A 25,572-nucleotide genomic window follows, 5' to 3' on the forward strand; every position below is an offset into this window, starting at 1 on the left:
ATAGGTGTCCAAATGCATTAAGTCTGAAGTTCAATAAGGGCTTGTCTACACTACAAAATTACGTTGACTTTATCTAATTTGACCCCAAGCCTCCAAATTAATTAACTCGACTGTGCATGGCCACACCATGCTCATTGTCTGGATGGAGCATGTCCTCACTAGCAGCGCCTGCATTGATGCACAAAGTGCAACTTGCCACAGCGTGTTTTGGGAAGTTTGTGCAATGCCTCATGGGACCAAAACATTGTCGCGGGGGAAAATGGGAACATTGCGTCAGCATCCCATGATGCACTGTGCTCAACAGCAAACAACCCAGTGGTTTTTGCACCTTAAAACTGCCACATGTATGCCATAACCCCAGAAGCATGGTGCCTGCTCAGCTGTGCACTCTTGCTGTGAGCATCTCAAACACCTCGCACCTTCTCCTCCAGTATTTCCAGAGCTGAAGTAGGGTTCACCGCGTGGAACATAGCAATGTCCTGCAAGCAGCCCCACTGGAAGCAATTTAAAAAGTAATCACAGCTGCTACTGGCAGTCACAGAGAAGCTGCACTCTGATGAGTGCCGTTTCTGGTCCTGTGAAACAAGCACTGACAGGTGGGATCACATCGTTTTGCAGCTATGGGATGACGACCAGTGGCTGCAGAACTCTCCGAGTGTGGAAGGCCACCTTCCAGGAACTTTGTGCAGAGTTTTCCCCTGCCCTGCAGTTCAGGAACACAAAAAATGAGAGCTGCTCTGACAGTGGAGAAGTGAGTGGTAATTGCTAATTGGAAGCTTGCAACACCAAATAGTTACTGGTCAGTGAGGCATCAATTTGGAGTAGGTAAATCAATTGTGGGAGCTTCTGTGCTCCAAGTATCCAGGGCCATTAATTGACTTCTGCTACGAAGAGTAGTGAGTCTGGGAAATGTGCAGGACATAGTGGATGGTTTTGCCGTGATAGGGTTACCTAATTGCAGTGGGGTGATAGATGGCACACATAGCCCCATCTTGGCACCAGACCACCTTGCCAAAGAGTACATAAACCAAAAGCCTTTCTTTCTCCGCCTTCTAATCTCGTAAGTCTGCTTTCAGGTATTGATGACATGCTGAAGGATACATTTCCAGCTGTCAGTCAGGGGGGAAAATAAAGGAGCCACTGAACATGAATAAAATGTTTCCATAACAAGGCCGTTTTCATTAAAAAAACAAACATATTACACTAGGTGCAAGCCATAACATAATCAGAATCTGTAACTGTTCACTGTGCCATTTTGCTTCTCCAGCCATGGTGAGTAGACTTCCCTGGGTCATGGGTGACCACACTTTTAATGAAGTTTATGGCAGGCTCATGTCAGGAGCAGAAGTAGCTACTTGAACAATGCCCCTTCCGCATAGCGCCACAGGAACCTGTTTACGAACGGGCAGTGAGGGGAAATGTTTTCACTCAGAAATTGCGGAATCTCTCATGTGGAGCACCAGTCCCCTATCAGCCACTTTAAACTACTTGCCGACCCATGCCGAGCACAGTAAAGGCAAATTAGCGGCCTTGTGGTTTGGTGATCCAGAATGTAGGAGGGTGGGTGTATCTACATGACCTTTTTTTTTCTTGTATTAGCACTTTTAATGAGCACTTTCCCCATTTCCTCTAGGTGACCCTATGTGATATCTGTCTCCTGAGGGTAACAGAGGAAGAAAAGAAGGAGATGCTGCAAGCGTCTGGGTATAGACCCAGTCTTTATGCTGCTATGCTGTGTACTGCCATGATGCCAGCAGAATTAATTCAGGAGTTGCATGGGAAAGTGTCCTACCGTGGTGGAAGAAATAAGACTGCCCTGCCCAGAAACCTTCTACAAAGGATTGCTGAGTATCTCCATGAAAGTTTCCTAGAGATATCCTTGGAGTATTCCTGAGCTATCCCAGTCCACATAAACAGTCTTTTCCGGGAGCCACTCTCTGCATAGCCGGAACAGCCTCTTGTAAGCAGAAAACCACAACACCTCACTTTTTCTTCAGAGTAAACATGCAATACCACCGAATGTGTGTGCCCACTAAAGTTTAACTGGACTTTGATTGTATCTGTACACTCAGCAGAGGTGGCTTTTGCTGCATCATAGTCAGTCACTGTGATGTCCTGCGACCCATAGGGCTCCAGTGTTAAAAATCTTTCCTGGCTCTTGGAGAGAATGGATCCACCACTCACCTGTCTCCCATTCTCCTCCTCCTCCTTCTCTTCCTCATCCACCATATCGTCCTCCTTGTTGTCCCTAGACTCACAACCTGTCCACGTTACTTGTGGGGGTGTTGGTAGGGTCAGCCCTGAGAATCACATGCAGCTCATTGTACAACCGGCATGTGTGGGGTTCAGCGCCAGAATGACTGTTCACCTCCCTTGCCTTCTGATACGCTTGGTAACGTTTTTAATTTTCATATGGCACAGCTGTGTGTCCCTCGTGTAGCTGTGTGTCCCTTCTCCCCATTCCATGAGTGATCTTTGCATATAGGTCAGTGTTTCTTCTGCTGGATCGGAGCTCTGCCTGCAGACTCTTCTCCCCACGCAGCAATGAGATCCACCACCTCCTGTGCAGACCAGGCTGGAGCACATTTGGGGCATGTAGTCTCCATGATCAGCTGTGCTCAAGTTGGCAGACTCCCAATGCTGATCACACAAGAAATGGGAAATCAAACATTCCTGGGGCTTTAGCAGGGGAGGGGCTGTTTCCTGTGTACCCGGCTACAGTGCAGCAGAGCTGAGAATGATCTCCAGCGTGGTTCCAGATGAGCATTGTGAGACACCACCTGGAGGCCAATTAAGTCGAATTCCACAATGCTGCATCTGCACTATCTCACAGTTGACCCATGAAAATTGAATTAAGCACTACACCTCTCGCAGAGTTTGATTACAGAAGTCGACATTATAGGCGACTTAGGTCAGAGTAAAGGACCTGGTAGTGTAGACACATACATTAACAGGTTGACTTAAGGTGGCTTCCTTCGACCTAACTTTCTAGTGTAGACTAGGCCTCCTGGATGAGTAACTCCCTGAGGCCTCTTGGAACCCCCCAACCTGTGTGCGTATTTGTTTAAATTAATTCTCTTTATTTGACCCCCAAATCCGAGAGTGAAACTAGGGGCAGAGACTAATTTTTGCATGATTGCCTGTGTCTCAAGGGTTTCGTCTTCTGTGGAAAAACAGAAAATGTTTAGAATAGCTTAAGTTTAGAAATATACAAGTTCTGTTAGATGAACTTATTCTTGTAAATTAATAAAAATATAGCAAATGTATACACAAAAGTCATGCATTTGCTTGCCTTTATTAAGCCCGTTTCAATAACTTGTGTCATCAAGAGCAAATCACCAACCTTACTGATAAGCTAGGAAAATTACCCCTCCAATGACATATGGAACAATCTTCCACTCCAAACAGTCTAGGAGGAGTTCACATCTGACAAGTCATCCTTTCACAATGCCCGAATTAACCACCAGGGATTACATCCGTCTCAGGTGTAACTCCATTGAATTCACTGGATGCATTTGCCTTTAGAATTGACAGCAAAAAATATTACCAAGTGAATCTATTTAAAATTTAAAATTAGTATTCACAGAAATTGTTCTGTAGTATTCCCAAGCTCTACTTGGCTCCTTTTACTTACTGACTAGTTCTTGTATTGTGAAATAACTGCCCTCTCCCACAGAATGAGAAGCATTAACTTTTCTGAAGTATGTTAAAATACTATTCCTCTAACATAAATATGATGCTTAGATTTTTTCCAGATGAGCAAACAGTAGACTGGGATTTCTCAGCATTGAAGATATCCCCTGCTAATCTCACTGAGCACTTCTTTGTTTTGTTTTGTTTTGTTTTGCAGAAACTCATCTTTCTCACTATGAGCATGTAAAAGGTCATATGTTTCCATAGTCTCATTGCCAAATGTTGTCAAAAGAAAGGGTCTTTGGTATCATTATGTGGTCTCTGTCAAGTGTTCACTTGCTGTAGAAGACTGCTTTTATTTTTCTTTTGTTAATATAACTAACGTATAAATCACAAATTTAGCCCTACTGCAAGGTGATGCTGCAATAGCTGAATTTCTCCATTATGGGTTTCTCTCATTCTCTTCCTTCTGGAGCCATGGTTACCTTGACAAGTTTCTCACATCATCATATGTGTTAATCAAACAAAGGCCCCAGTCCCTCACATGGACTGAACATGGTGTTAGGGGCTACTCCGTTCACTACTCTATAGCAGATAAGCCACCATACCATGCTCCATATTGTGTTATAATACATATGAGCGATGCAAGAAGAAGCTGTAAAAATCAGCCCGTAGAAGACTTCATTAAAGGAGTGAGGGAGAACCACAAATACCAAGAAAAAACGCTAGAATCAGAAGTACTGATAGTGTATACATACCTGTGATTGGGGACCTGTAGCCTAGGTTAACATTAAATATTTTTACTTCAAGCACTTTACAAAGTTGGCTAGTAGTATTATCCCTTTTTACAGATGGGGAAACTGAGGAAAGGGGCGGGACAGTGACTTGCCTAAAGTCACCCAGCAAACCAGTTGCTGAGCCAGGAATAGAACCCACGGTTCCAGGCCTATCCCCTGAGTCACGCTGTCATTAGATAGATTATTATTTAGTAATTATTTAATATTATGTTTTTATCACTTGCTTGGAAAGCTGGATCACTCACTGTTTCTTTCTTCTGTGACAGAGAGTGATCATGTTCAAGCACCATGTTATTTTTTTGCAATTGCGGTCCCTTGGAATAAAGTTTGTTGTAAAACAATAGCAAATCTGTCACTGCTACTCAGACATTCATCTCTTTCTGTTCAGATGTAGAAGAATGTGCAGGGCTTAAATACATGATTCAGAAATTTTTTAAAAATGACTAAAAACACTGTAGAGAAACAAAATGGGTGAAGTAATACCTTTTAATGGACCAACTTCTGTTGGTGAGACAGACATGCTTTTGAGCCATATCATGCTCTTCCTCAGATCTGGGAACAGGACCTTCTCAGACCTGAAAAGTCCAGTGTGGCTCAAAGAAGTTGGTCCAATAAAACATATTACCTCACCCACTTTGTCTCTCTAATATCCTGGGACTGACATGGTTACAACTACACTGCATATAAAAATACTGTAAGCAGTGTACCTATTGTCACAGAGTGCTGGGCAACAGCCATTGTACCAGCACTCTGATCACTGTATCAACAATTAAATCGCTCTGGAATAGACCTAGCAGGCAAAGCTGTGACTATTTGACAGATCAGAATGGGCTGGGGAGCGTTAAAGCACTAATTAGCCCTTTAGCTCAGGGAGTAGAAGATGACAAAGGAAAGAAGTGGAAAGGAGGAGAGAGAGAAGGAGAGCCAGAGCCAAGCAGCCTTTGAGAGCCAGAGCCAAGAAAGATCTTCTCCTTTTCTGTCCCTTGGTCTAAATGGCTAAGAAATTATATGCTATTGTAGCTAAGGTGCTGCACAGTGCTGAAAAAGGTATGCGGGGAGCACTATAAATAAAACACACATGGTGTTTACAAGCAGAGAGTCTCAGACTGGTCTGTGTGTACAGAAGAAGACAAGAACAGAACAGACACCCAGTTACACTACTAAAAAACAGAAATAGATGTTATAAACTTCCTGCCTCTGAAAATCAGTCAGACACATCCAAGACACACGATTAGGGAGTTCACTAGACTTTCCTGATCAGTAACCACAACTTACTGGATAGTGCAGGAACTACTGGATGAAATTATCTGGCCTGTGTTATGCAGGAAGGAAGACTAGATGATTCAATTTCAATGGACCCTTCTGGCCTTAAAATCTATGAGTGAAAGCCTGGTCCCATTTAAGTAAATGACAAAGATCCCATTGACTTCAGTGTAGCCAGGATTTCACCCCATGAATCTAGGTGAGGAGAACAACCTTTTGAGAGTCAGGGGAAGGATCAGGTGGACTGGAAAAAGAAGAGATGAGGGTAGTATGCTGGCAGAGGAGCAAGAAAACTTCAAAATGCTCAAATAGTGTCAAATCTTCTTTTCCTATTACCACTGAGCAAAGCCAAAAGTGTAGTGGCAAAGCCTCACCCCTTCTGATTGGCTGCAGTAGTACCTGTAGAATGGCTGAAGATTTTCAACCTGAGGTGCAAGGATTCTGTTCTATAACACCAAGCACATTTCACTCAGCACCCGGTCCATTTTGGAGATTTTTCCCCATAGTCTGAGAGCATCTCTCTAATGGGAATTCTCTAAGGAGGGCCTGGAGTCAGAGGGGTGGTGAGAGACAGATGGAATCATAGCTGGAGCACCATGAACTCTGGATGTCTCCTTAGGGGGCATAGCCAGCTGATATAGTTTAGTGCAGCCTTTATGCTGCTCTAATCCATGAGGGTGCTGGAATTGTACTAAAACCAGACTTAGCATGAGGGAACTGCCCTTTTAAACCACGTGTAGTAGAAGCTATGCACAGGTAAGAATCTAGTCCATCGACACACAACATGGCATAGTATAATTTTTTTATCTAACAAGTGGTCCATATCTATAAGGTCCTTGGGTTTGACAGTGCTCTCTCCCAGTTTCAATGTTTTCCAGAACCAGCCTTTGGTTTTACAACATAGGCCCCTGTGAGCTGTGGGAACTACAAATGTAAGGGAGAATCTCAGCTTTCATTTTTCAAAACACATTTCTAGCCCTTTTGTTTACAAAGTTAATCTTGAAAACAAACTGCTGAAATTTGATCACTAGGGTCATAAGAAACAAGCCGCTGGGATCCACAGGAAACTCAGGGGGAATACAACTTCCCCTACAGACATTTTTAAAGTAGAATGAGTCAGTCATGGTTTGGGTGTATCCATCCCCGAATAAAATCACAGTAATCGTCCCCAAAAACTTCAAGACAGCCCAGCATACAGTGAAGTGACAATGGTGGGCAAGAAACAGTTGTCTCGGGGGAGCAGCAACGGAGTGCAAATTTTCTTTTTCAGGCATAAGAACAGACATACTGGCTCAGACCCATGATCCATCAAGCCCAGAAACCTGTCTTCTGACCGTGACCAGTGTCAGATACTTCAGAGGGAGTGAACAGAATATGGCAGCAGTGGACAACCTACGACCCGCGGGTTGCACACAGCCCATCAGGGTAATCCACTGGAGGGCCGCAAGACAGTTTGTTTACATTGACCATCTGCAGGCACGGCCACTTGCAGCTCCCAGTGGCCATGGTTCACAACAAAAATGATTAGGGTTCTGGGGAACATGACTTATGAGGAGAGACTGAGGGAACTGGGATTATTTAGTCTGCAAAAAAGAAGAATGAGGGGGAATTTGATAGCAGCCTTCAACTACCTGAAGGGAGGTTCCAAAGAGGATGGACCTAGGCTGCTCTCAGTGGTGGCAGATGATAGAACAAGAAGCAATGGTCTCAAGTTGCAGTGATGGAGGTCTAGTCTGGATATTAGGAAACACTATTTCACTAGGAGGGTGGTGAAGCACTGGAATGGGTTACCTAGGGAGGTGGTGGAATCTCCATCCTTAGAGGTTTTTAAGGCCTGGCTTGAAAAAGCCCTGGCTGGAATGAGTTAGTTGGGGTTGGTCCTGCTTTGAGCAGGGGGTTGGACTAGATTACCTCGTGAGGGCTCTTCCAACCCTAATTGTCTGTGAACTTCTTTACTTCTTTGATTGCACTGCACATTGATAGTTCTCTGAAAACATCTGCACTACAACTGCAAGATCTCGTTTTTGAATGGCAACAGCTAATTTAGACTCCATATATATATATATATATATAGAGAGAGAGAGAGAGAGAGTTGGGATTACTTTTTTCAATATGCATTACTTTGCATTTATCATCATTGAATTTCATCTGCCATTTTGTTGCTCAGTCACCCGTTTTGTGAGATCTCTTTGTAACTCTTCACAGTCAGCTTTAGACGTAAATATCTTGAGCAATTTTGTATCATGTGCAAACTTTGCAACCTCAAGGTTCACCCCTTTTTTCCTGATCATTTACAAATATGTTGAATAGCACTGGTCTCAGTAAACACCCTTGGAGAACCCTGCTATTTACCTCTGTCCACAGTGAAAACAGACCATTTATTCCTGCTTTTTTTTCCTATCTTTTAACCAGTTATTGGACTTCCCTCTTATCCCATGACTGTCTATTTTGCTTTAGAGCCTTTGGGAAGGACCTTGTTACAACTTTCTGAAATTTCAAGTACACTAGATCCACTGGATCATCTTGGTCCACATCTGTTGACCCCCTCAAAAATGTATAATAGATTGACAAAGCATGATTTCCCTTTACAAAAGCTGTGTTGCCTCTTCCCCAACATATTGTGTTCATCTATGTGTCTGATAATTCTGTTCTTTATTATAGTTTCAACCCATTTCCTGGTACTAAAGTTAGGCTTAGTGACCTGTGATTGCCAGGATCACTGCTGGAGCCTTTTTTACTTGCTTCTTTTTTTTTTTTTTTGTTGTGTGTATGTGGGTGTTTTGCTATTTCCTCTTCAAATTGTGATTATTCCTTTTAATTTCCATTTAACTAGCCTCCTCATTTTTGTGTAAGTTCCCCCTTTTGAAGTTAAACAGGGCCGCGCAGAGGGGGGGGCAAGAGGGGCAATTTGCCCCAGGCCCCGCGTCCCGCAGGGGCCCCCACGAGTGTTTTCTGGGGCCCCTGCGGTACCAGTTACATTATAGTCACTATTACCAAGTGCTCCAGCTCTATTTACCTCTTGGCCCAGATGCTGTGTGCCACTTAGGACTAAATCAAGAATTGGCTCTCCCTGTTTGGGTTCCAGGACTAGCTGCTCCAAGAAGCAGTCATTAATGGTGTCTAGAAATTTTATCTCTGTATCCTGTCCTGAAGTGACATGTTCCCAATCAATATGGGGATAGTGGAAATTCTCCATTATTAATGTGTTTTCTGTAGCCTCTCTAATCTCTCTGAGCATTTCACAATCACCACCACTATCCTGGTCAGTATATTCCTACTGCTGTGCTCTTATTATTTGAGCATGGAATTTCTATCCATAGAGATTCTATGGTGCTGTTTGAGTCCTTTAAGACAGGGATCAGCAACCTTTGGCATGCTGCCCACCACCTCTAAGTACTATAGGAAATAAATAATATTTGCTTTTCTGGATTTTATACTGCTTGTGAAGAGTCCACACTCTTTTCAAAGGAAATATGGCTTGGGAAGGTGCATTGGTTCTTGGAATGTATCTTTTTCAAGGAATCCCTCTGAGACCAACTGAAATTTAAAGGGTGCTTTGAATTTTCAAATGCAAAACCTGCCTTTCTTTCTCACTGCCAGCACATCATGAGATCAATATTGCAGCACCATGTCAGGAAATCACACTAGGATTATTTTGTGTCTCCCTCTCCAACTCTTACTCTCTCTCCCTCCCCCTCCTTCTCCGAGGTTCTTGGATTAGCAAGGAAGGATCCTGGTAGTCCTGATCAGGTTATTCACTGCTTGTATGTATGGGGGAACATGAAAAGGGTTTCTGTGGTGATAAACTGTCACCCCTTCTCTCCAGCTCCACATGGGATGCTCTGTGGTGCTGCATGCTGGATGAGAATCACTTGGTTAGAGGGAAGGTCCTGTGGGGATGAGCAAGCAATAAGGTAGAAGTGGGGAAGGAAGAATAAGAGCAAAATATACTTATGCTTCTTTCATATTGAAAAGGAACACTCTGAATCAAGTATAAGTTTCATAAACATGTTTACAAACCATTTTTCAAGATGCTCTCATGTAAAACGGGTTTATGAGATTTCTGTTTAATCTGAGCATAAAATATCTGTTTCATCTTCCTATTTGTTTTTGTTTAGTTTCACCAAAAATAACTCAGTACTAAACACAAGTTTTTGGCCATCTAATATCAAATAACCATTTTTCTATATTTTCTCCAAGCCAAAAAATAAAGTCTGGGTATAGATTAGAAGTCAAACTGTACCTGTCATGGGAGTTCAAAAGCTGCCTGGATAGCCATAAGTAACAGAGATCTTATTTAATATATTAGACTTACATATAACTTTCTCCCAATATAAAATCAAACATTTATATGAAAATCCCACATGCATGTCTGCTAACTACCAAATAATAGATGAAAACTGGCAGATGAAAGCCAAACTTCAATAGTGTCTTAAAGATACTGTGTATAAGCAAGACATCAATTACATCAGTTAAATTCTCCTGAGCACTGTATGTCTTTGATTGGAACTGGAAGAATAGCTCAAAAGGAAAAAACTTAATGACACTTTTGGGGGGGCAGTGAGTTAACTTCATTAGATTCCATGTAGAAAGACAAGAAGATCAAGACGATTTGGGAGTTAGTCATTTTTGTCCATAGTCTCATTTGTGATCATCTTAGAAAGCTACAGGGAGCAATGGTAGCAAAATGCTTGGGAGACTCTCTGGTGCTAGGTTTGTTTGCTATTTTTTAATTTAACTTTGATTTTGTGGATTTTAATGCTGAATGTTTTTGTTCTGTTTTTAATTTTAAGTATTCAGGTTAATGTGAGTCGTGGGAGAACTTCAGGTGATGCTAACAACTGAGTTGTTGAAGTTCCCTGTACAATTGCCCCTACCAGTTATATCCCTCCAGGGCACAGCCTGTTGATCCTCTGGCTTTACCCATTCAGTGCCACTGCAACAGGTCATAGGTCCTTCCCACATTGCTCTTCTATCTTTAATAATATTAGCTAATGGCCTTCTCTCCCTATACAGAGGAAGTATGGATCCTGAGGGAAGTCGTAAATAGCATCAAACATATGTATTTACTGCTCTGCATTAATTTTCACACTCTTGGGGAATTTCTTCCGCTTTACCGCTCTAATCCAATAAACCACTTAAGTATTTTCTTCGCTTTAAGCATATGAGTCATTCCACTGACTTCAGTTGCATAAAAGTCTCCTTCCCCTGCCCCTCCTGAAGTTGGAACTCTACTTAAATTATTCCATGATGGGGATGGGCATCATCCTTTTTAACATCTGGTGACTTGGTGCACATGGTGTAAAAGAAAAAAACAGTAAAATACTGTCTCCCCAGGGCTTTCTTAGCTGCAATGGTTCCTGTCCCTGAACCTCCAACAACTCGAATGTGTTCTAAACACCTGCCCATTTCACAGGTAGCATCTCCTCCCCATCTCATATCCCATCTGCAAATCTCAGAGCAGAACTTACTATATTGTGGGTCAATATATTTCTTGAGCTAATGTGCAGATCAGTCCTCTACAGTTGATAAAAAGGAACATCTATTGTTCTCCGTGTCTACTGAAAGTAGGAGTAACTAGTCAGCTTAATCTGCAACAAATTAGAGTTAGGTAATAGGGAAAACTTTCTAACTATAAGGCTAGTTAAGCACTGGAATAGGCTTCCAAGGGAGGTTGTGTAATCCCAGTCACTGGAGGCTTTTAAGAACGTGTTGGACAAACACCTGCCAGGGATGGTCCAAGTTTACTTGGTCCTGCCTCAGTGCAGGGGTTTGGACTACATGAGCACTCTGGTTCCCTTCCAGCCCTACATTTCTATGACTCGGTCTTTAATTTGTATATGAAACATATCATTTTGTAAAAGCATCCTGCACTAGCACCTTATCAGTTGTGCATCCCTTTTCTCTAGTATTTCTTCTGTGACTAATCTGAGCAGGAATAAATATGACTGCTGGTGAGAGATTGCCCACGCCCATCCAAACACTGTTTGCATTTCTGATGTCTTGTATGTTTGCTGAGCTTTTCTTATCATCCAATGGTCACCATATAGTCCTTGTGCAGCTTCCTGGTGAGTGCTTGAGGCCCAGAGAAGGAGAGAGATGCTGCAGTATTGGGCACTGGTCAACAAGCGTGCACAGTATTACCTGGGTATCTTGGCCTCCTGACCACTGGCTTCAGAAAATCCCAGAGACTAAGCACAGGGTTACAGCCAGAGCACCCAGCGAGCTTGCTCACTCAGAACAGAGGCCACATTTTCAAAACTGCTGCACCGCCTACCCTCAGCATTGAAAATCCCCCAGATGTCCAGAGCACTGAAAACTAAGTGCTGAAATTCCTTGCCATGCATTCTTACTGTCCCCCTTGAAAATCCACTGGCAATTTTTGAATGAAGAGAAGAATAAAAGAGACCATTTTAGTTTCTGCTTTGATTTTACTTCTGTGGCAGGCCATACCCACTAAAGGACCACACAGAGGTCAAAAGCAGGGAAGAAAGTTCCACAATTTGTGCTTCTAAAACATAATGTATAAAAGCACTGGGTTGTCTCAAGCCCAAGCAAACACTTCTGTTTGTGTCCAGAGCTCAGACAATAGCATTCACTACTTTAATTTGGTAACTATCAGTGGCAGGAGGATGCTGGGTATCCACATAGAAATAATTTCTTACAGCAATTTTGTGCCCTTGAGCTATGTGTGTAACTTCTGTTGATAGCACTGAGAGCTGTATGTGTAGACCAAGGACATGATATGGCCATTAGTCTCCATCTATAAATAGCAGAACTTTACTGTTATAGTAGATGTACATTGTGGGTCAGTTTCTTCCCTCTGTTATAGTTGCATAGCCCCAGTGAAATGTAAGAGGAAAATTTGAAGATTTTTCAATAATAGGAGCTGAAACTTACACTCCTAAATCCCCACTTAGCTATCTAAATAAGTGGCCTGGTTCCTAATTTCAAAGTCATTCAGCACTCAGCAGCTCCTACTGAAAATCAGGCCACTTATTTAGGGATGTAAATATATGGATTTAGGAATGCAATATTAGGGCTCTTATCTGTAAAATTTGTGCTTATGTGTTCTGTAGTTTAGTGTGTTCATGTGTTCGTGACCTGCTATTTTTTTCAGGGCTGATTTACACTCAGTTTTTGCACTGATTTAACTATATCAGTATTGGGGAAAAAAAACAAACAAACCTGAATTAAATTTACCAAAACAAGCTATACTGATATAAGCACCTTAAATCTGGTATAACTGAATCCACAGTAGGCAGTTTCACTGATTAAACAATATTGGTTTGTAATGTTATCTATCGATAAATGGATTTAAAAAGGTGTGTAGACTAGCCCTTTGTGACATCACGTAAAGAATTGTTGTTCTGATATTTCTGAAAACAATGGGAACACTATTGGAAGTTACAAAAACAAGGTTTTACATTTGCATTAATTCCTGAGAAGTCTGGACTGAGGTGCTGAGTTGTGCCTCTTAAAGCAAAATACAGGAATAACAATATTTCATTACCACAAAGCCACCTGTTGTGGCGTAGTTAGGTCTGGGGTGCAATTTCCAGAAGGATTAAAGTGCCCTTTAATCCACTGAAGTGGTAACAATCCTCTGCAGTAAGTTCCAAGAGCTCGATCCAAACCCCACTGAAAGTAAATGGAAATGGATATCAGTGGGCTATGGAGCAGATCCCAAGAAGATGGTTGCCAAAATGCAGTCATTTTAAACTAAACAATGGGGGGAAAACTTACTGAGTATCACCTGTTTTGGCAGATATTTCACAACAAGAGGAAGGGGAAAGGAACTAAATACATAAAAAGAGGCTGAGAATAAAGCCAGACAATGTTATTTGCCTTCTTAGAGTTTGTTATAATGCCCATTCGAAAGATTCCATAGGCCTCAACAGGGTTAGGTTTAGGTCCTCTGGCTCTTCCATATGAGTTGTTGGGTGGGCAAACAGCTCTTATGGGCAGAAGTGAATCCATGTGTTCTAACAAAGAGAATGCTTAAAGTTTGCCAGCCTTTTTTTTTTTTTTTTTACACTTTTCTGTGTCACTGTTTTTCTGATAAAATTACTATTATAACATTAACACGGCCCAACCCCTTCTTTTCTTGACCATGACCATCTGGTATATTTCTAAGCACATCTTTGGTTACACCAGATGTTAAGTGGTATTTTAAACATCTTAAATAATATGTGTTACCTATTCTATTTGCATAACACACCTAATTTTCCTTCTCTACAAAGAGTCTCTGTGGGGCTGTTTAGAAAAAAAGAATATTTAGCTAACCTACAACACAATGATCTAATATCATTTGAAAGGTATTAGCACTTAGTGTAGACATGTAAAGCATGTTAGGTAACTCAATTTAGCTAACTCAGAGCTTCTCTGCACGGCCCCGCAGTGCTGACTACAGTGGTGCGTGTCGAAGCATGAACTAAAATGTTGCACTGTAACTGTCCTGTGTAAACTCTGCTAGTGCAAACTAAAAGGTACCTAGCTGTACTAACAGTCCTGTGTGAAACAGGACTGTAGCAGAGTCTACAGGTGGCAATTACAACACAACATTTTAATATGCCTACTACTCACACCCTGATAGCTCACACTGTGGGGCCATGTAGACAAGCGCTCTCAGCTTAAAAAAAAAAAGTTGTCATTTTCCTATGCTAGCCAGATCTTCTATTTCTCATCAAGGCACACAACCTACGTGGCTTCACTGTGGGTATATCTGTTAGGCTTTGTCTACACTGGCACGTGAAAGACAAAATTTTTGACGTTCAGAGATATTAAAAAGCACCCCCTTGCCCCCCTCCCCCCGCAAAAGACAAAAAGTTTGCCGACGCCAAGCGTCAATACGAACAGTGCTTTGTCGGTGGGAGCGCTCTCCTGCCAACAACACTAACACTGCTCGTTGGGGATGGACGTTTTTTGTTGGTAGGAGAGCTCTCTCCTGCCAACAAACAGCAACTACACTGCACGCTTTTTAGTGGCACAGCTGTAGTGACACAGCCTTGTCGCTAAAAGCTGCGTAGTGTAGATATAGCCTTAGGCTTCATTACTGGGACAACATAAGCAGGTCTGAATCATAGTCTTAGGGCCTGGCGTATGTTCTTTTGAAAAAGCCAATGAGTTTTTGCGCTGCTGTGGAGTAACCTGGACTTTCTGGTGGAGCAAATCAAAACTTAATTGAAATTTTTAATCAAATTTTCACATATTGCCAAAGATGATGGGAAATTGTGAAAATTGTGCATCACCCTTTCCCCATCCCAATATTCAATCATGTCTATTTACAGGCTATATCATAAGAGTGCTTATTGGATGAGGATGGAACTGAACCATCTGGAAGAGAAGTTTTGTTATAATTTCAAGATTTGTATTAAAATTTTAGGAGAAATTGAGGGCTTAACTGGGCTATGTCCCCAATAAAAATTTATAAGGGATTCAATCATCTATACAAGTCTGATTAATAGTATATAATTAAACTAGTAGTGGGTGTACTAATTAGATTTAGGTCATACAACTACTAATAGTAGTACCTAGCTTTTTCAAAACACTTTTCACCTGTAGGTCTCCAAACACTTTCCATTTTACAGAAAGTGAGTCACAGAGGGATGAAGCAACTCGCCCAGTGGCACCCAGCCCAATGGCACCCAGCTGTGGTCAAGCCAGGCATCACCTAAGTCCCAGTCTAGCATGCTATTCACTAGTCCAGCCTGCTATTCAGTGTAATTTCTCTGGTTAAAACCCCACACAACATTCTGACAGTGTAGGAATGTAAGTTGCGGTTTAAACAGAGACTGGGAATGGTTGGGCCATTACACTAATTGAATCTATTTCCCCATGTTAAGTTCTCCTTACACCTTCTATGGGTCATCTCGATCATCACTTCAAAGGTTTTTTTTCCTCCTGCTGATGATAGCTCATCTCAATTGATTGGACTCTTACAGTTGGTATGGGTACTTCCACCTTTTCATGTTCTCTGTATGTATAAATATCTTCTGTCTGTGTGTTCCACTCTATGCATCCAAAGAAGTTAGCTGTAGCCCACGAAAGCTTATGCTGAATAAATTTGTTAGTCTCTAATGTGTCACAAGTACTCCTGTTCTTTTTTATGTATACTTGTAATTTATGAACTCAAACAGAACATTTTGCACATATAAATACTAGTATATATGCAAAGATATTATAGGACAATTTTCAGAAAATTGTCCTTCTTCGTGGATTTAATTCAGCTCAAATTCAGTTCACTCAAGCAGCATACAAACCAATTCTTTAAAATATTTGCCACAGCAGGATGAAATTACTTTTTATCAGGTTGTTCTTTTAGAACTCTAGAACAACAGACAATATGTCAGTCACTAAATACAGTCATCACTGACTCCACTGAAAAAAATGACATCTAACTTAAGAGATCTGTCCCTTGTGTGTACTGAGTGCCATATCTGATTACAATAATGTGTTGACAAAATAACTATTTTACTACCTTGTTTAAAACACTTTTAGCACAGCAGAGCCAATACAGCAGAGCTGTATTCTGTTCTCTCTTGTACATGATCAATAGAATTGTTTAATGAAGTCAAGCCATTAAGCCAGGTCAAGTCCACTAAAGGCAATTAGGTTGCTCAGGCGTCAGAGGACCTGAAGAGTTTTTTTTATATATAAGTAGATAATAAAATATAAGGAGCAAGCTCAACTTGACTCTCAGGTCTAAGATGAGTTTGTAGGACTGGCAATTAGGAGGAAAAAAAGTCTTACTTTTACTTGTAAACTCATCACAATTAATAGCCAATAGCAGAGAGCCAATAAACATGGAGCACCACAATAGCATTAGGTTTGAAAGGACACGTGGGCCTGGGTGACATGCTGGTCTTAGCAGGATTGGTCAAGTAAGGACTTCTTCACCTGGACAGAATTCTATGACCCGGTAGGTGTGTCTTACTGTAAAAAAGGTAGAACAATATCTTGCTCATTCAATGGCCAGACACAAGTATTACTAGGCCATCTTCAGCCATATTCAGTCCCAAATAAATTGTGGATTATTCCAGCCAGGTCAATGACTGAGTAAAGCCTTACTTTAGCCAAGTTCAACAAGAACAAAGAGTTAGCCCTGGCTTCCTCTGAGCTCTAGCCCTCTCCCCGGAGCTCCTTTCATTGTAGATAGAATTTCCTTTTACTAGTATGCTGGCAAATAAACTCCCTACAGCTGTGCCAGGCATGCTACAGTGCACATCCTTGCTGTGAGGGCCAGGCAGCTGTGGTCCTTCCTCTAAGAAGGCTTACCCTTTGACCACAAACAGGGTGTATAGACCACATTATGGAGAAAAATGCCAGCATATGCAGTTTCTAGGAAAAGCAATCTAGAAAGGGAGTTAAGAGTACATGGCCTAACAATGACTCCTTTAACAAATACTGCAGATTGGTAATGTTTTTGTATGGAGTAGGATAGCCGAGAGTAGATGTTGAATGGGAGGAAGGAGAGACTATGCCCATATTGTTCTTTGAACAAAAACAGTTCTGAAGTGTACATCACGAAGACCATTGCTTCTTTCTTTCCAGTTTGGATCTGGTGTGCAGTGGTTGTTTGTTTGTTTGTTTTTCCTGTTTTCTAATTCTATGTGCACCCAGAGCCCTTTGTTTTGAATATATTTTATAAATGAAAGAAAATAAGTAGATTCATAGATTTTAAAATCAGAAGGGACCATCATGATCATCTGCCTGACCTCCTCACATTGCAGGCTACAGAAACTTATCTGCCCACTCCAGCAGTAGATCCATAACCTCTGGCTGAGTTACTCAAATCTTAATTTAAAGACTTCAAGTTACAGAGAATGCACCATTTACTCTACTTCAAACCAACAAGTGGCCTGTGCCCCATGCTCCAGAAAAAGGCAAAACAAAAACACCAGGGTCTCTTCCAATGTGACCGGTGGGAAAATTCCTTCCCAATCCCAAATGTGGCAATCACTTAGACCCTGGCAAGACCCACCAGCCAGAAACCTGGGAAAGAATTCACTGTAGTAAATGAGAATAAATCTAGTGTCCCATTTCCAGTAGTTGGAGATATTTGCTAATAGCAGTTGTGGATGGGCCTTAGAGGCAATCTCATCATACCATCCCCTCAATAAACTTATCAAGCTCAGTCTTAAAACAGGCTAGGTTTTTTGCCCTCCACTAGTCCCCTTGGAAGGCTGTTACAGAACTTTACTCCTGATATTTAGAAACCTTCATTTAATTTCAAGCCTAAACCTATTGATGGCCTGTTAATCATTTGTTCTTATGCCAACATTAGTCCTTAACTTCAATAACTCCTCTCCCTCCCTGATGTTTATCCTTCTGATGTATTTATAGAGAGCAATCATATCTCCCCATAGCCTTAATTTGGTTAGGCTAAACAAGCCAAGCTCCTGGAATTCATCATGGAAGACCAGAGAAGCCCCCGCCCCCAGTGCCTTTTATAATGGTAATAATACTTTCCTCTCTCAACTGGAAATATCTCCCCAATGCATCCTAGGACTGCATTAGCCATTTTCATGACCGCATCACACTGGTAGCTCAAACTTATCCTATGATCAACCAATACACCCGGATCTTTCTCCTCCTCTGTCAGTTCCAACTGATATGCCCCCAATTTATAGCAAATATTCTTGTTGTTACCATTGTGCACTATTATAGTCCATCCCATTTCTTATTACTCCAGTTTTCAAGATTTTTCAAATCTTCTTGTATGATACTATGGTCCTCCTCCCTAACAGTAATACCTCCCAACTTTGTGTTAACTGTAAATCGTATTAGTGCAGCCCTTCTTCTTGTGCCAAGGTCATTAATGAAAATGTAGAATAAGACTGGTCCCCAGACCGAGACTCCATTGGTAACCTCCCTCCAGCCTGACAGTTCACCTCTTAGCATGATCCATTGTAGTCTCCACTTTAACCAGGTCATTACTCACCTTTCAATTCTCTTATTAATCCCCATATTTTCCAATTTAACTAATAATTTCCCATGTGGAACTTTATCAAATGGCTTACTGAACACCAGGTAGATTAGATCTACTGCATTTCCTTTCTCTAGAAAATCGGTTATCTTCTCAAACAGAGAGAGCTGGTTGATCTGGCATGATCTTCCATAATGTATTTTATCCTCATTACCATTTACCTCTGTGTCCTTAACTAATCTCTCTTTCAAAATTTGTACTAAGACCTTGCATACAGTTGAGGTTAAACTAACAGGCCAATAGTTTTCCAGATCACTTCTTCCCCCTTTCCTAAATATAGGAACTATATTTGCAAATCTCCAGTCGTAGGATAAGAACCACGCGTTTATGGATTGCTATTGGACTTCCATTTTCATGTATAATTGAAAAGTTGATTGACATGTATGTTCCTTTCCCCCCTGAGCTCCCTACAGCTCTAGACAACACCACAGAACCTTTTACAAACCATGGTTTACACTGGAGAGTGAAACTTCATACACAGTTAAAATGAAACTCTTGCTCAGGTTTTGACAGCTGTTATTCTGAAACAATGTTTTGGCTCAGATTGAAAATATGACTTCATTTCCTTTTTGGATTTCCACCAGGAAGCAAAAGGAGTGTGTCAGATAGAGCTGGGGGGGCTTTTCAGCTAAAAACTTCTTCCCTCCCCTTCCCTAGTGCAGCTCAGGATTTACAGAGGAAAATGAAAGGGGATCTGATTCGATCTAAGCTCTTAGAAGAGGGAAGGTGGCTCCTGAAATGCTATTTGTTGACTGAATAAAATCTCTCACTATACATCTGTTAGCAAAGGTGGGGTACAAACTGAATAATTTGGCTCTGAATCCAGCTCTAGATTTGGAGCCCTTCTCCCCACTCTCAAAGTCAAGGGTCTTCATGTCCAGGATGCTGTTCAAGTTGTTATAAGAAGGAGAAGGATCACCTGCAATGTTAGATCCAGATTTAGGTTTGAATTAACATATACATTTCCAGGGAATCCAAGGTCCTGGATTTGGATCAGAATATATCTTTATTGATTAGGCCTGTCAGACGTCGCCCTAGTCTGGAAGGGTTCTGAAGTGCGGAAGAGCAACAACAGGAGATTTAAATTGGGTGAAGCCTCTGAAAGTCTTCCAGGATTTACTAGAAAAATTAGTGATTGCTAGATAAAGGAGTTAGCATCTCAAAAGTATAGAAATTATTTTTGTAGTAGTTAAAATAGGACATTTAAGTATGGATGGCAGCTTGGAACCCCTAGAGTGCAGGAAAACTCAGAATAATAATTGTTGCCTACAATAAGTGACAGAGAGCTGAAGTTCTCCATTCCTTTCAACTTTTTCAGGCACTTCTGAGTAAAGAAGTAAAAAACAAATATCTACAGGTTTACTCACACTTCAGCTGAAGCTTTAACCTGAACCCTAATCCTTTTGAAGTCTGTCAGTCATCACTAAGCACAGCCAGGTTTGGCACGATTGGCTTAGCAGTTAGCTGATTCATCTGAGATCTATGCATCACCATGAAATACAGCCAAGATTGGTGTGGCCAAAAGGTAACTAAGTTCTTATGTTGTGCTTCTGAGGCACATGTATAATATTTGAACATAGGATTAAAGGCCACACTTGGAATGTCAGGTGTTCACATGATGAAACATCTCAGTTAATAATGTCCTTTGTCCTTTTCTACTTGTTACTTTTCTGCTGGAGTCCAAGATGGAAAGATTTCTTTAAAAAGAAAGTGTGTGTGTGTGCGCGCGCGTGCAAGCACGCACATAGACACATATGCACACACTCACACGCTTTAAATCCCATTTCTCTGTCACTATTCTAAATGACCTCATTCAATTAAATTGGTGGGAACTGACTTATGCTGAATTGAAATAGGTCACTATTCATCTGACATAAAGGAGTGTTCACTTCAGGGAGTTGCTCCATTATAACTTACTCCATTTCTAAATCAAGTTCCTTAAATCAGTGCTTAAACTGATTTAAAATCAGGCATTCATGATCCAAACTGATTATAAGTGAATTGATCCTTTGGCTGAAGATGGAACTTATTGGGGAGTGTGATCTTTCTTTCTTGCATTTGTCAAAATAAATGTGTTGAAGGAAAAAATATATAGTGGTGGAAAGGGGTGACTTACATAACAAACGTTGAAGCGTTTATCTATATGGAAATGACTTTATTAATTCTGTCAAGGCTGCTATGGCCAGCATAAGTGCTGATACCACAATGCTGCAACACATTATGCACAACAGACCAGATCTGCATCAAATTGAAAGGCGGGGGGGGGTGTGTGTGAGTGAGGTAGGAGGGGAATGCTGACATGGCATATTTTGGAGCATAAAGAAGCAACACATTTCTATTCAAATTACAGTGGAATCCAAGATGCACAATGCACTGAAAAAAATCAAAATCGAACCCCCACAGTTATGGTCGTTTGTTAATATTCTGGAAAAGTTGCTTCTATTGAACTGAATACTTTATTTCCCTGAAGTTATACAGTCTTTCAGGGATTTCATTTGCAACAGAACAGTGAGCGATGGCAAGTCAGAACACCACAAATTTAACTACTGACACAGTCTAGTAGTGACCAACATGAAAAAATTATGATGAATCTAGCGGACAATCTCAACAGTCAGCTCCACATCTATTCTTTTCCTGCCAACCAGACTATTGCATAGGAGACTTGATGTAAGCTTGGTAGACACAGCATAGCCACCTCCTGCTTCAACAGCATTCCTCACAACCTCAAATACTAAGGGTGGGCTGGGGAAGGAAAAAAGAATTGGGAGCAGGGTTGGGGTGTAGCACAGACCAGATCCATTATGCCTGTCCTCCATAGGTGGAGCTCTACTGTGCCTGTCCTTCACCCATGTAAGATAAGGTTCGTAAGTTACATCAGTGGCATAATTTGGAGCAGGCGCCTCTGCTGCTCTAACATATGCCAGGGCCAGGCAGTGCAGGACTGAGGAGCCTCAGCTGGCTCCAGCCCTCATGTGGAACTCTCATACAGTGGAGAACTGAGCCCCATATAGATTATAACAGGCAGTGGTACCATCTCTATCTACTTAATTAGAGTAAAAACCATGTCCTCTCTTGAACTGACCGCTTTAGATAAAAATAAAAAATGCAATGGTAACTCATAAGTAATGCAACAATAACTAATAACTTTCATGGAAGTCAAAGTACAGTAGTGGTGGTAGTAAGATGAGGCCCTGAAACATAAAATCTTGTGTCAGAGGCCTAGTTTGAGGCCTGAAGCCTGAACCAAAGTACTTCCAGGCATTGCTAAGCAAAAGCTGGGCTGCGTGCCAGAGGCAGGCCCCGCTCACAGAAGTTGGCGAGAAGAGGGTTGTTAGAAGCAGGTCATTCACACATATAAGTGCTAACAAGAGGAACTTGTGCCAAGATGGCACCTGGACAGCCCAATACAAGGACACTCCATAGACATAATAAGGAACAGGCATATCATTTGACAATAAACCTGACTCAGGTTCCTTCATATCTTATTAGAGTCTGTGGTCTTTGGGGGTTCTCTCAGGGTTTGCTGAGTCAGCTATCTGTGCAAAGCCAGGACAGCATGCAGAGGGAACACGCACGCAGCTGACTGTTATCATCATCGAACAAGAGCAGAGCACCACACCGGTAGCAACTAACAACAGTGGTTCTGTCTCCAACTCTAAGCTTGCTGCAGAGAATTATTAGTACTAGTGAACAATACTTCCACTTTCATAGTGACAGAACTGAAACTCAAAAGATCTATCTAGTTAGCCAATCTGGTATGCCAGTTTACATACAGTATAGGTAGACAGCAGTTCTTCAGAAAAGAATCTGGGGATTCTAGTGGATTACAAATAAAATGTGAACCAGCAATGAGACTCTGTTGAGAAAAAGGCAAATGTCATTCTGGGATGTATTAACAGGAGTGTCATATGTAAGACATTTGAGGTAACTGGAATATTGTGTCCAGTTTTGGGCACTACTCACTAAGAAAAATATGGATAAATTGGAGAATGTCTAGAGAAGAGCAACAGAAATGATAAAAGGTTTAGAAAACATGACTTATGAGGAAAGCTTAAAATAACGGTGCATGTTTAGTCTATAGAAGAGAAGGCTGAGGGGGGCTATAGTAGTCTTCAAATAAGAAGATTATTATAAAGAGGATGGTGACCAATTGTTCTCCATGTCCACCAAGGTCAGGAAAAGTAGTGATCTGCTTTGTTTTCAGCTAGGGAGATCCAAGTGAGATATTAGGAATAACTTTCTAACTACATAGGTTGTTTGACACTGGAACAGGTTATCTGGGAGGTTGTGGAATCCCTGCCACTGGAGGTTTTTAAGAACAGGAAGACAAATCTGTCAGGGATGGTTTAGGTTACTTGCTACTTGCTGGCTACTTGCTACTTGGTTTAGCCCACCAATTGGAATGGTGTCTCGGGGTGTAGCTGCTGCTGCATACTCAGCCACAGATGAGAGCTAAGTGCAAAATGAGGACCAACGAAAGACAGCCACTCAAAGAGTGTTCCTGATAGTCAGGACAGAGGTATTACCTCTCCTTCTACACCCCATGCAACACAAAGTTGTGTTATGATTCCCTGAAGGCCATTTTTGGCCCATCGAATTCAGGACCAGCTCTACTAATGAGTTCAGATGGATCAACCCTAATCAAGGACAAAAGAGGTATCTCTGAAGATGTGTGCAACATTTTACTGAGCTACTCAATCATCCCGCTATTGTGAACCCACAGGTCTTAGAGGAACTAACCCTGAACCTCTACAAGAAGAAATCATAATTTAGCAGTGCATCCTCCTGTCACCATTATTTAGCCACCTCAGTAAGGAAATATAGGAGAGTATATGTCATTTGTCTCTTCCTGTCCTGCTTTCTCTTCTCTGTAAACTACTCTGTGACACTCAGGACAACAGTGACAATTTTGTTAATGCACTTTCCATTAATAATGCACTTTCCGTAAGCATGATATATAATCGGTTTCTAAAAGGAAGGAAAACTATATCTGAAAATATCTAAAGTTTTCTTAAAAGGGAATGATGAAGTTCCAAAGCTTTCATAGGCACAATTCTCTTCCATAAACTGTTAAAGATTGACCAGCTACTAAACTAGGAGTCAGTGTGATGCAGGGTATGGTAATGTGATCTAGTGGTTCTAACCCCAGACTGGGAGCCAAGTTCTCTCTGAGATTTAATCACAGCTCTGTCACTAACCTATGAGGTTTTTGGCAAGCATTTAATCTGTCTTTTTTTTTTTTACATCTGTAAATTGGGATTAAAAATATTTGCCCATAGTGAGGTAAAAAAAAGAGATCCATCTCCTTCTGTTGCATTTCCCACCAATCTGGGTTGGGAACATGGGTTAAGGCAACATGCATGTCGCTGGAAACTCAGGTTGGTCTTGAATTTTTTCCGTGCCTCTCTACTACGTAGCTTTATTAATTATCTGGGTGTTGTTCCCCCCGCACCACCACCACCCGTCAAAAATATACATCTTATGCTATGTGGGAGGGTTCAGATTTTATTACCCTAATTTTATAGATGGGATAACTGAGGCAGATCAAGTTCGTAAGTGATTTCTCTAAAGAACCATAGATTGTAACCCAATCAGTAATAGATTGTGGCGGAGCTAGTGGCAGAACTCAGATCTTGGATATGATGCATACATTTTCTATCCAGTAGACCTCAAAGCCTCTTAGGACAATTGTTTTGTAGCTCTGTGCTCAGGTATGTGGTAAAATGAGAATAATAATGATTAACCACTAGTATGAAGTGCTTTGGGATGAAAAACACCATGTAAATGTGAGATATTATTGCATTTTACTTCTCTGGAATATGCTATATCACAACAGCTGTTTTACTATGATGTGCCCTCAAGTCAGGAGATGGTATGCCAATCAATTGCACACATGGATTTGGGAGGAGGTTTTGAATAGTGATTGAACTTGCTGCCTGCTGGGTGCTCTTGCAGGGAACATGCTGGCATAGCATCCAGACATGTACTTGGGGAACATACAATAAAGTAACATGCAATAGTGAAGCATTTCACATATTTTGTGTGTGTGTGTCACAGCTATGGAGTGAGAAAGTTATTAAGGAGCAGTCAGAACCAGTATGAGAATGAGACTCACACAGTGACTTGAGTGTTATTAAATCACCCCAAAGAATCCCAGTTAAGCAGCATTACTGTCCCCATTAAGCAGAAGTTATTGACACTGAGTATCATTAGGCTTTAATCAACTCCCTGGCAGATATCCAGATTAAGTGTATTATCTAATTAAGCATGTCCTTGTTAAGTAGTTTTTACTGTACCTCTTAATTTATCTCCCACTGTTACCATTTTTACATCCATCCCCATAATTGTATTTTTTTTCATTCTGTAAAGTATTCTGGCATGTGGCTGGTAAGAAAGAGGATATAAAAATAGACTTCTGTATGTACTGTATTATTTTTAGAAAAAGGGTGGTTTTTGTCATTAAAGCACAGGACTAAAACTCAGGAATCCTCCATTCAATTCTTTTCTCTGCTACATAATTCCTGCTTGATCTTAGGCAAATCGTTTCAACTCTCTTGGTCTCAGTGTCCCCACGGAATGAGGATAACACTTCCTTCTTTCTCACCTTTGTCTGACTTGTCTTTGGGGAACGTTCTTTGAAGCAGGAACCATTTCTTACTATGGGGCCACTAGACCCTACTGTAATAAAAATAATAATTGTCAACTTCATTAACTGGACAATTGTATCCCAGTGTCTTAAATCTACACCTTTTTATTGCACTGACTGACAACAAGACTAGAAACAAACTTTCCATTAATAAAAACACACGTTCTGTAAAGTTACAGTCATCTGTCAATGGAAATCATACATTTCCCAGGGGAAATCAGTGTCTAGATAGTATAGTAGTGATA

Source organism: Mauremys reevesii, linkage group 3 (genome assembly GCF_016161935.1).
Source record: "Mauremys reevesii isolate NIE-2019 linkage group 3, ASM1616193v1, whole genome shotgun sequence".
Taxonomy (NCBI): domain Eukaryota; kingdom Metazoa; phylum Chordata; order Testudines; family Geoemydidae; genus Mauremys; species Mauremys reevesii.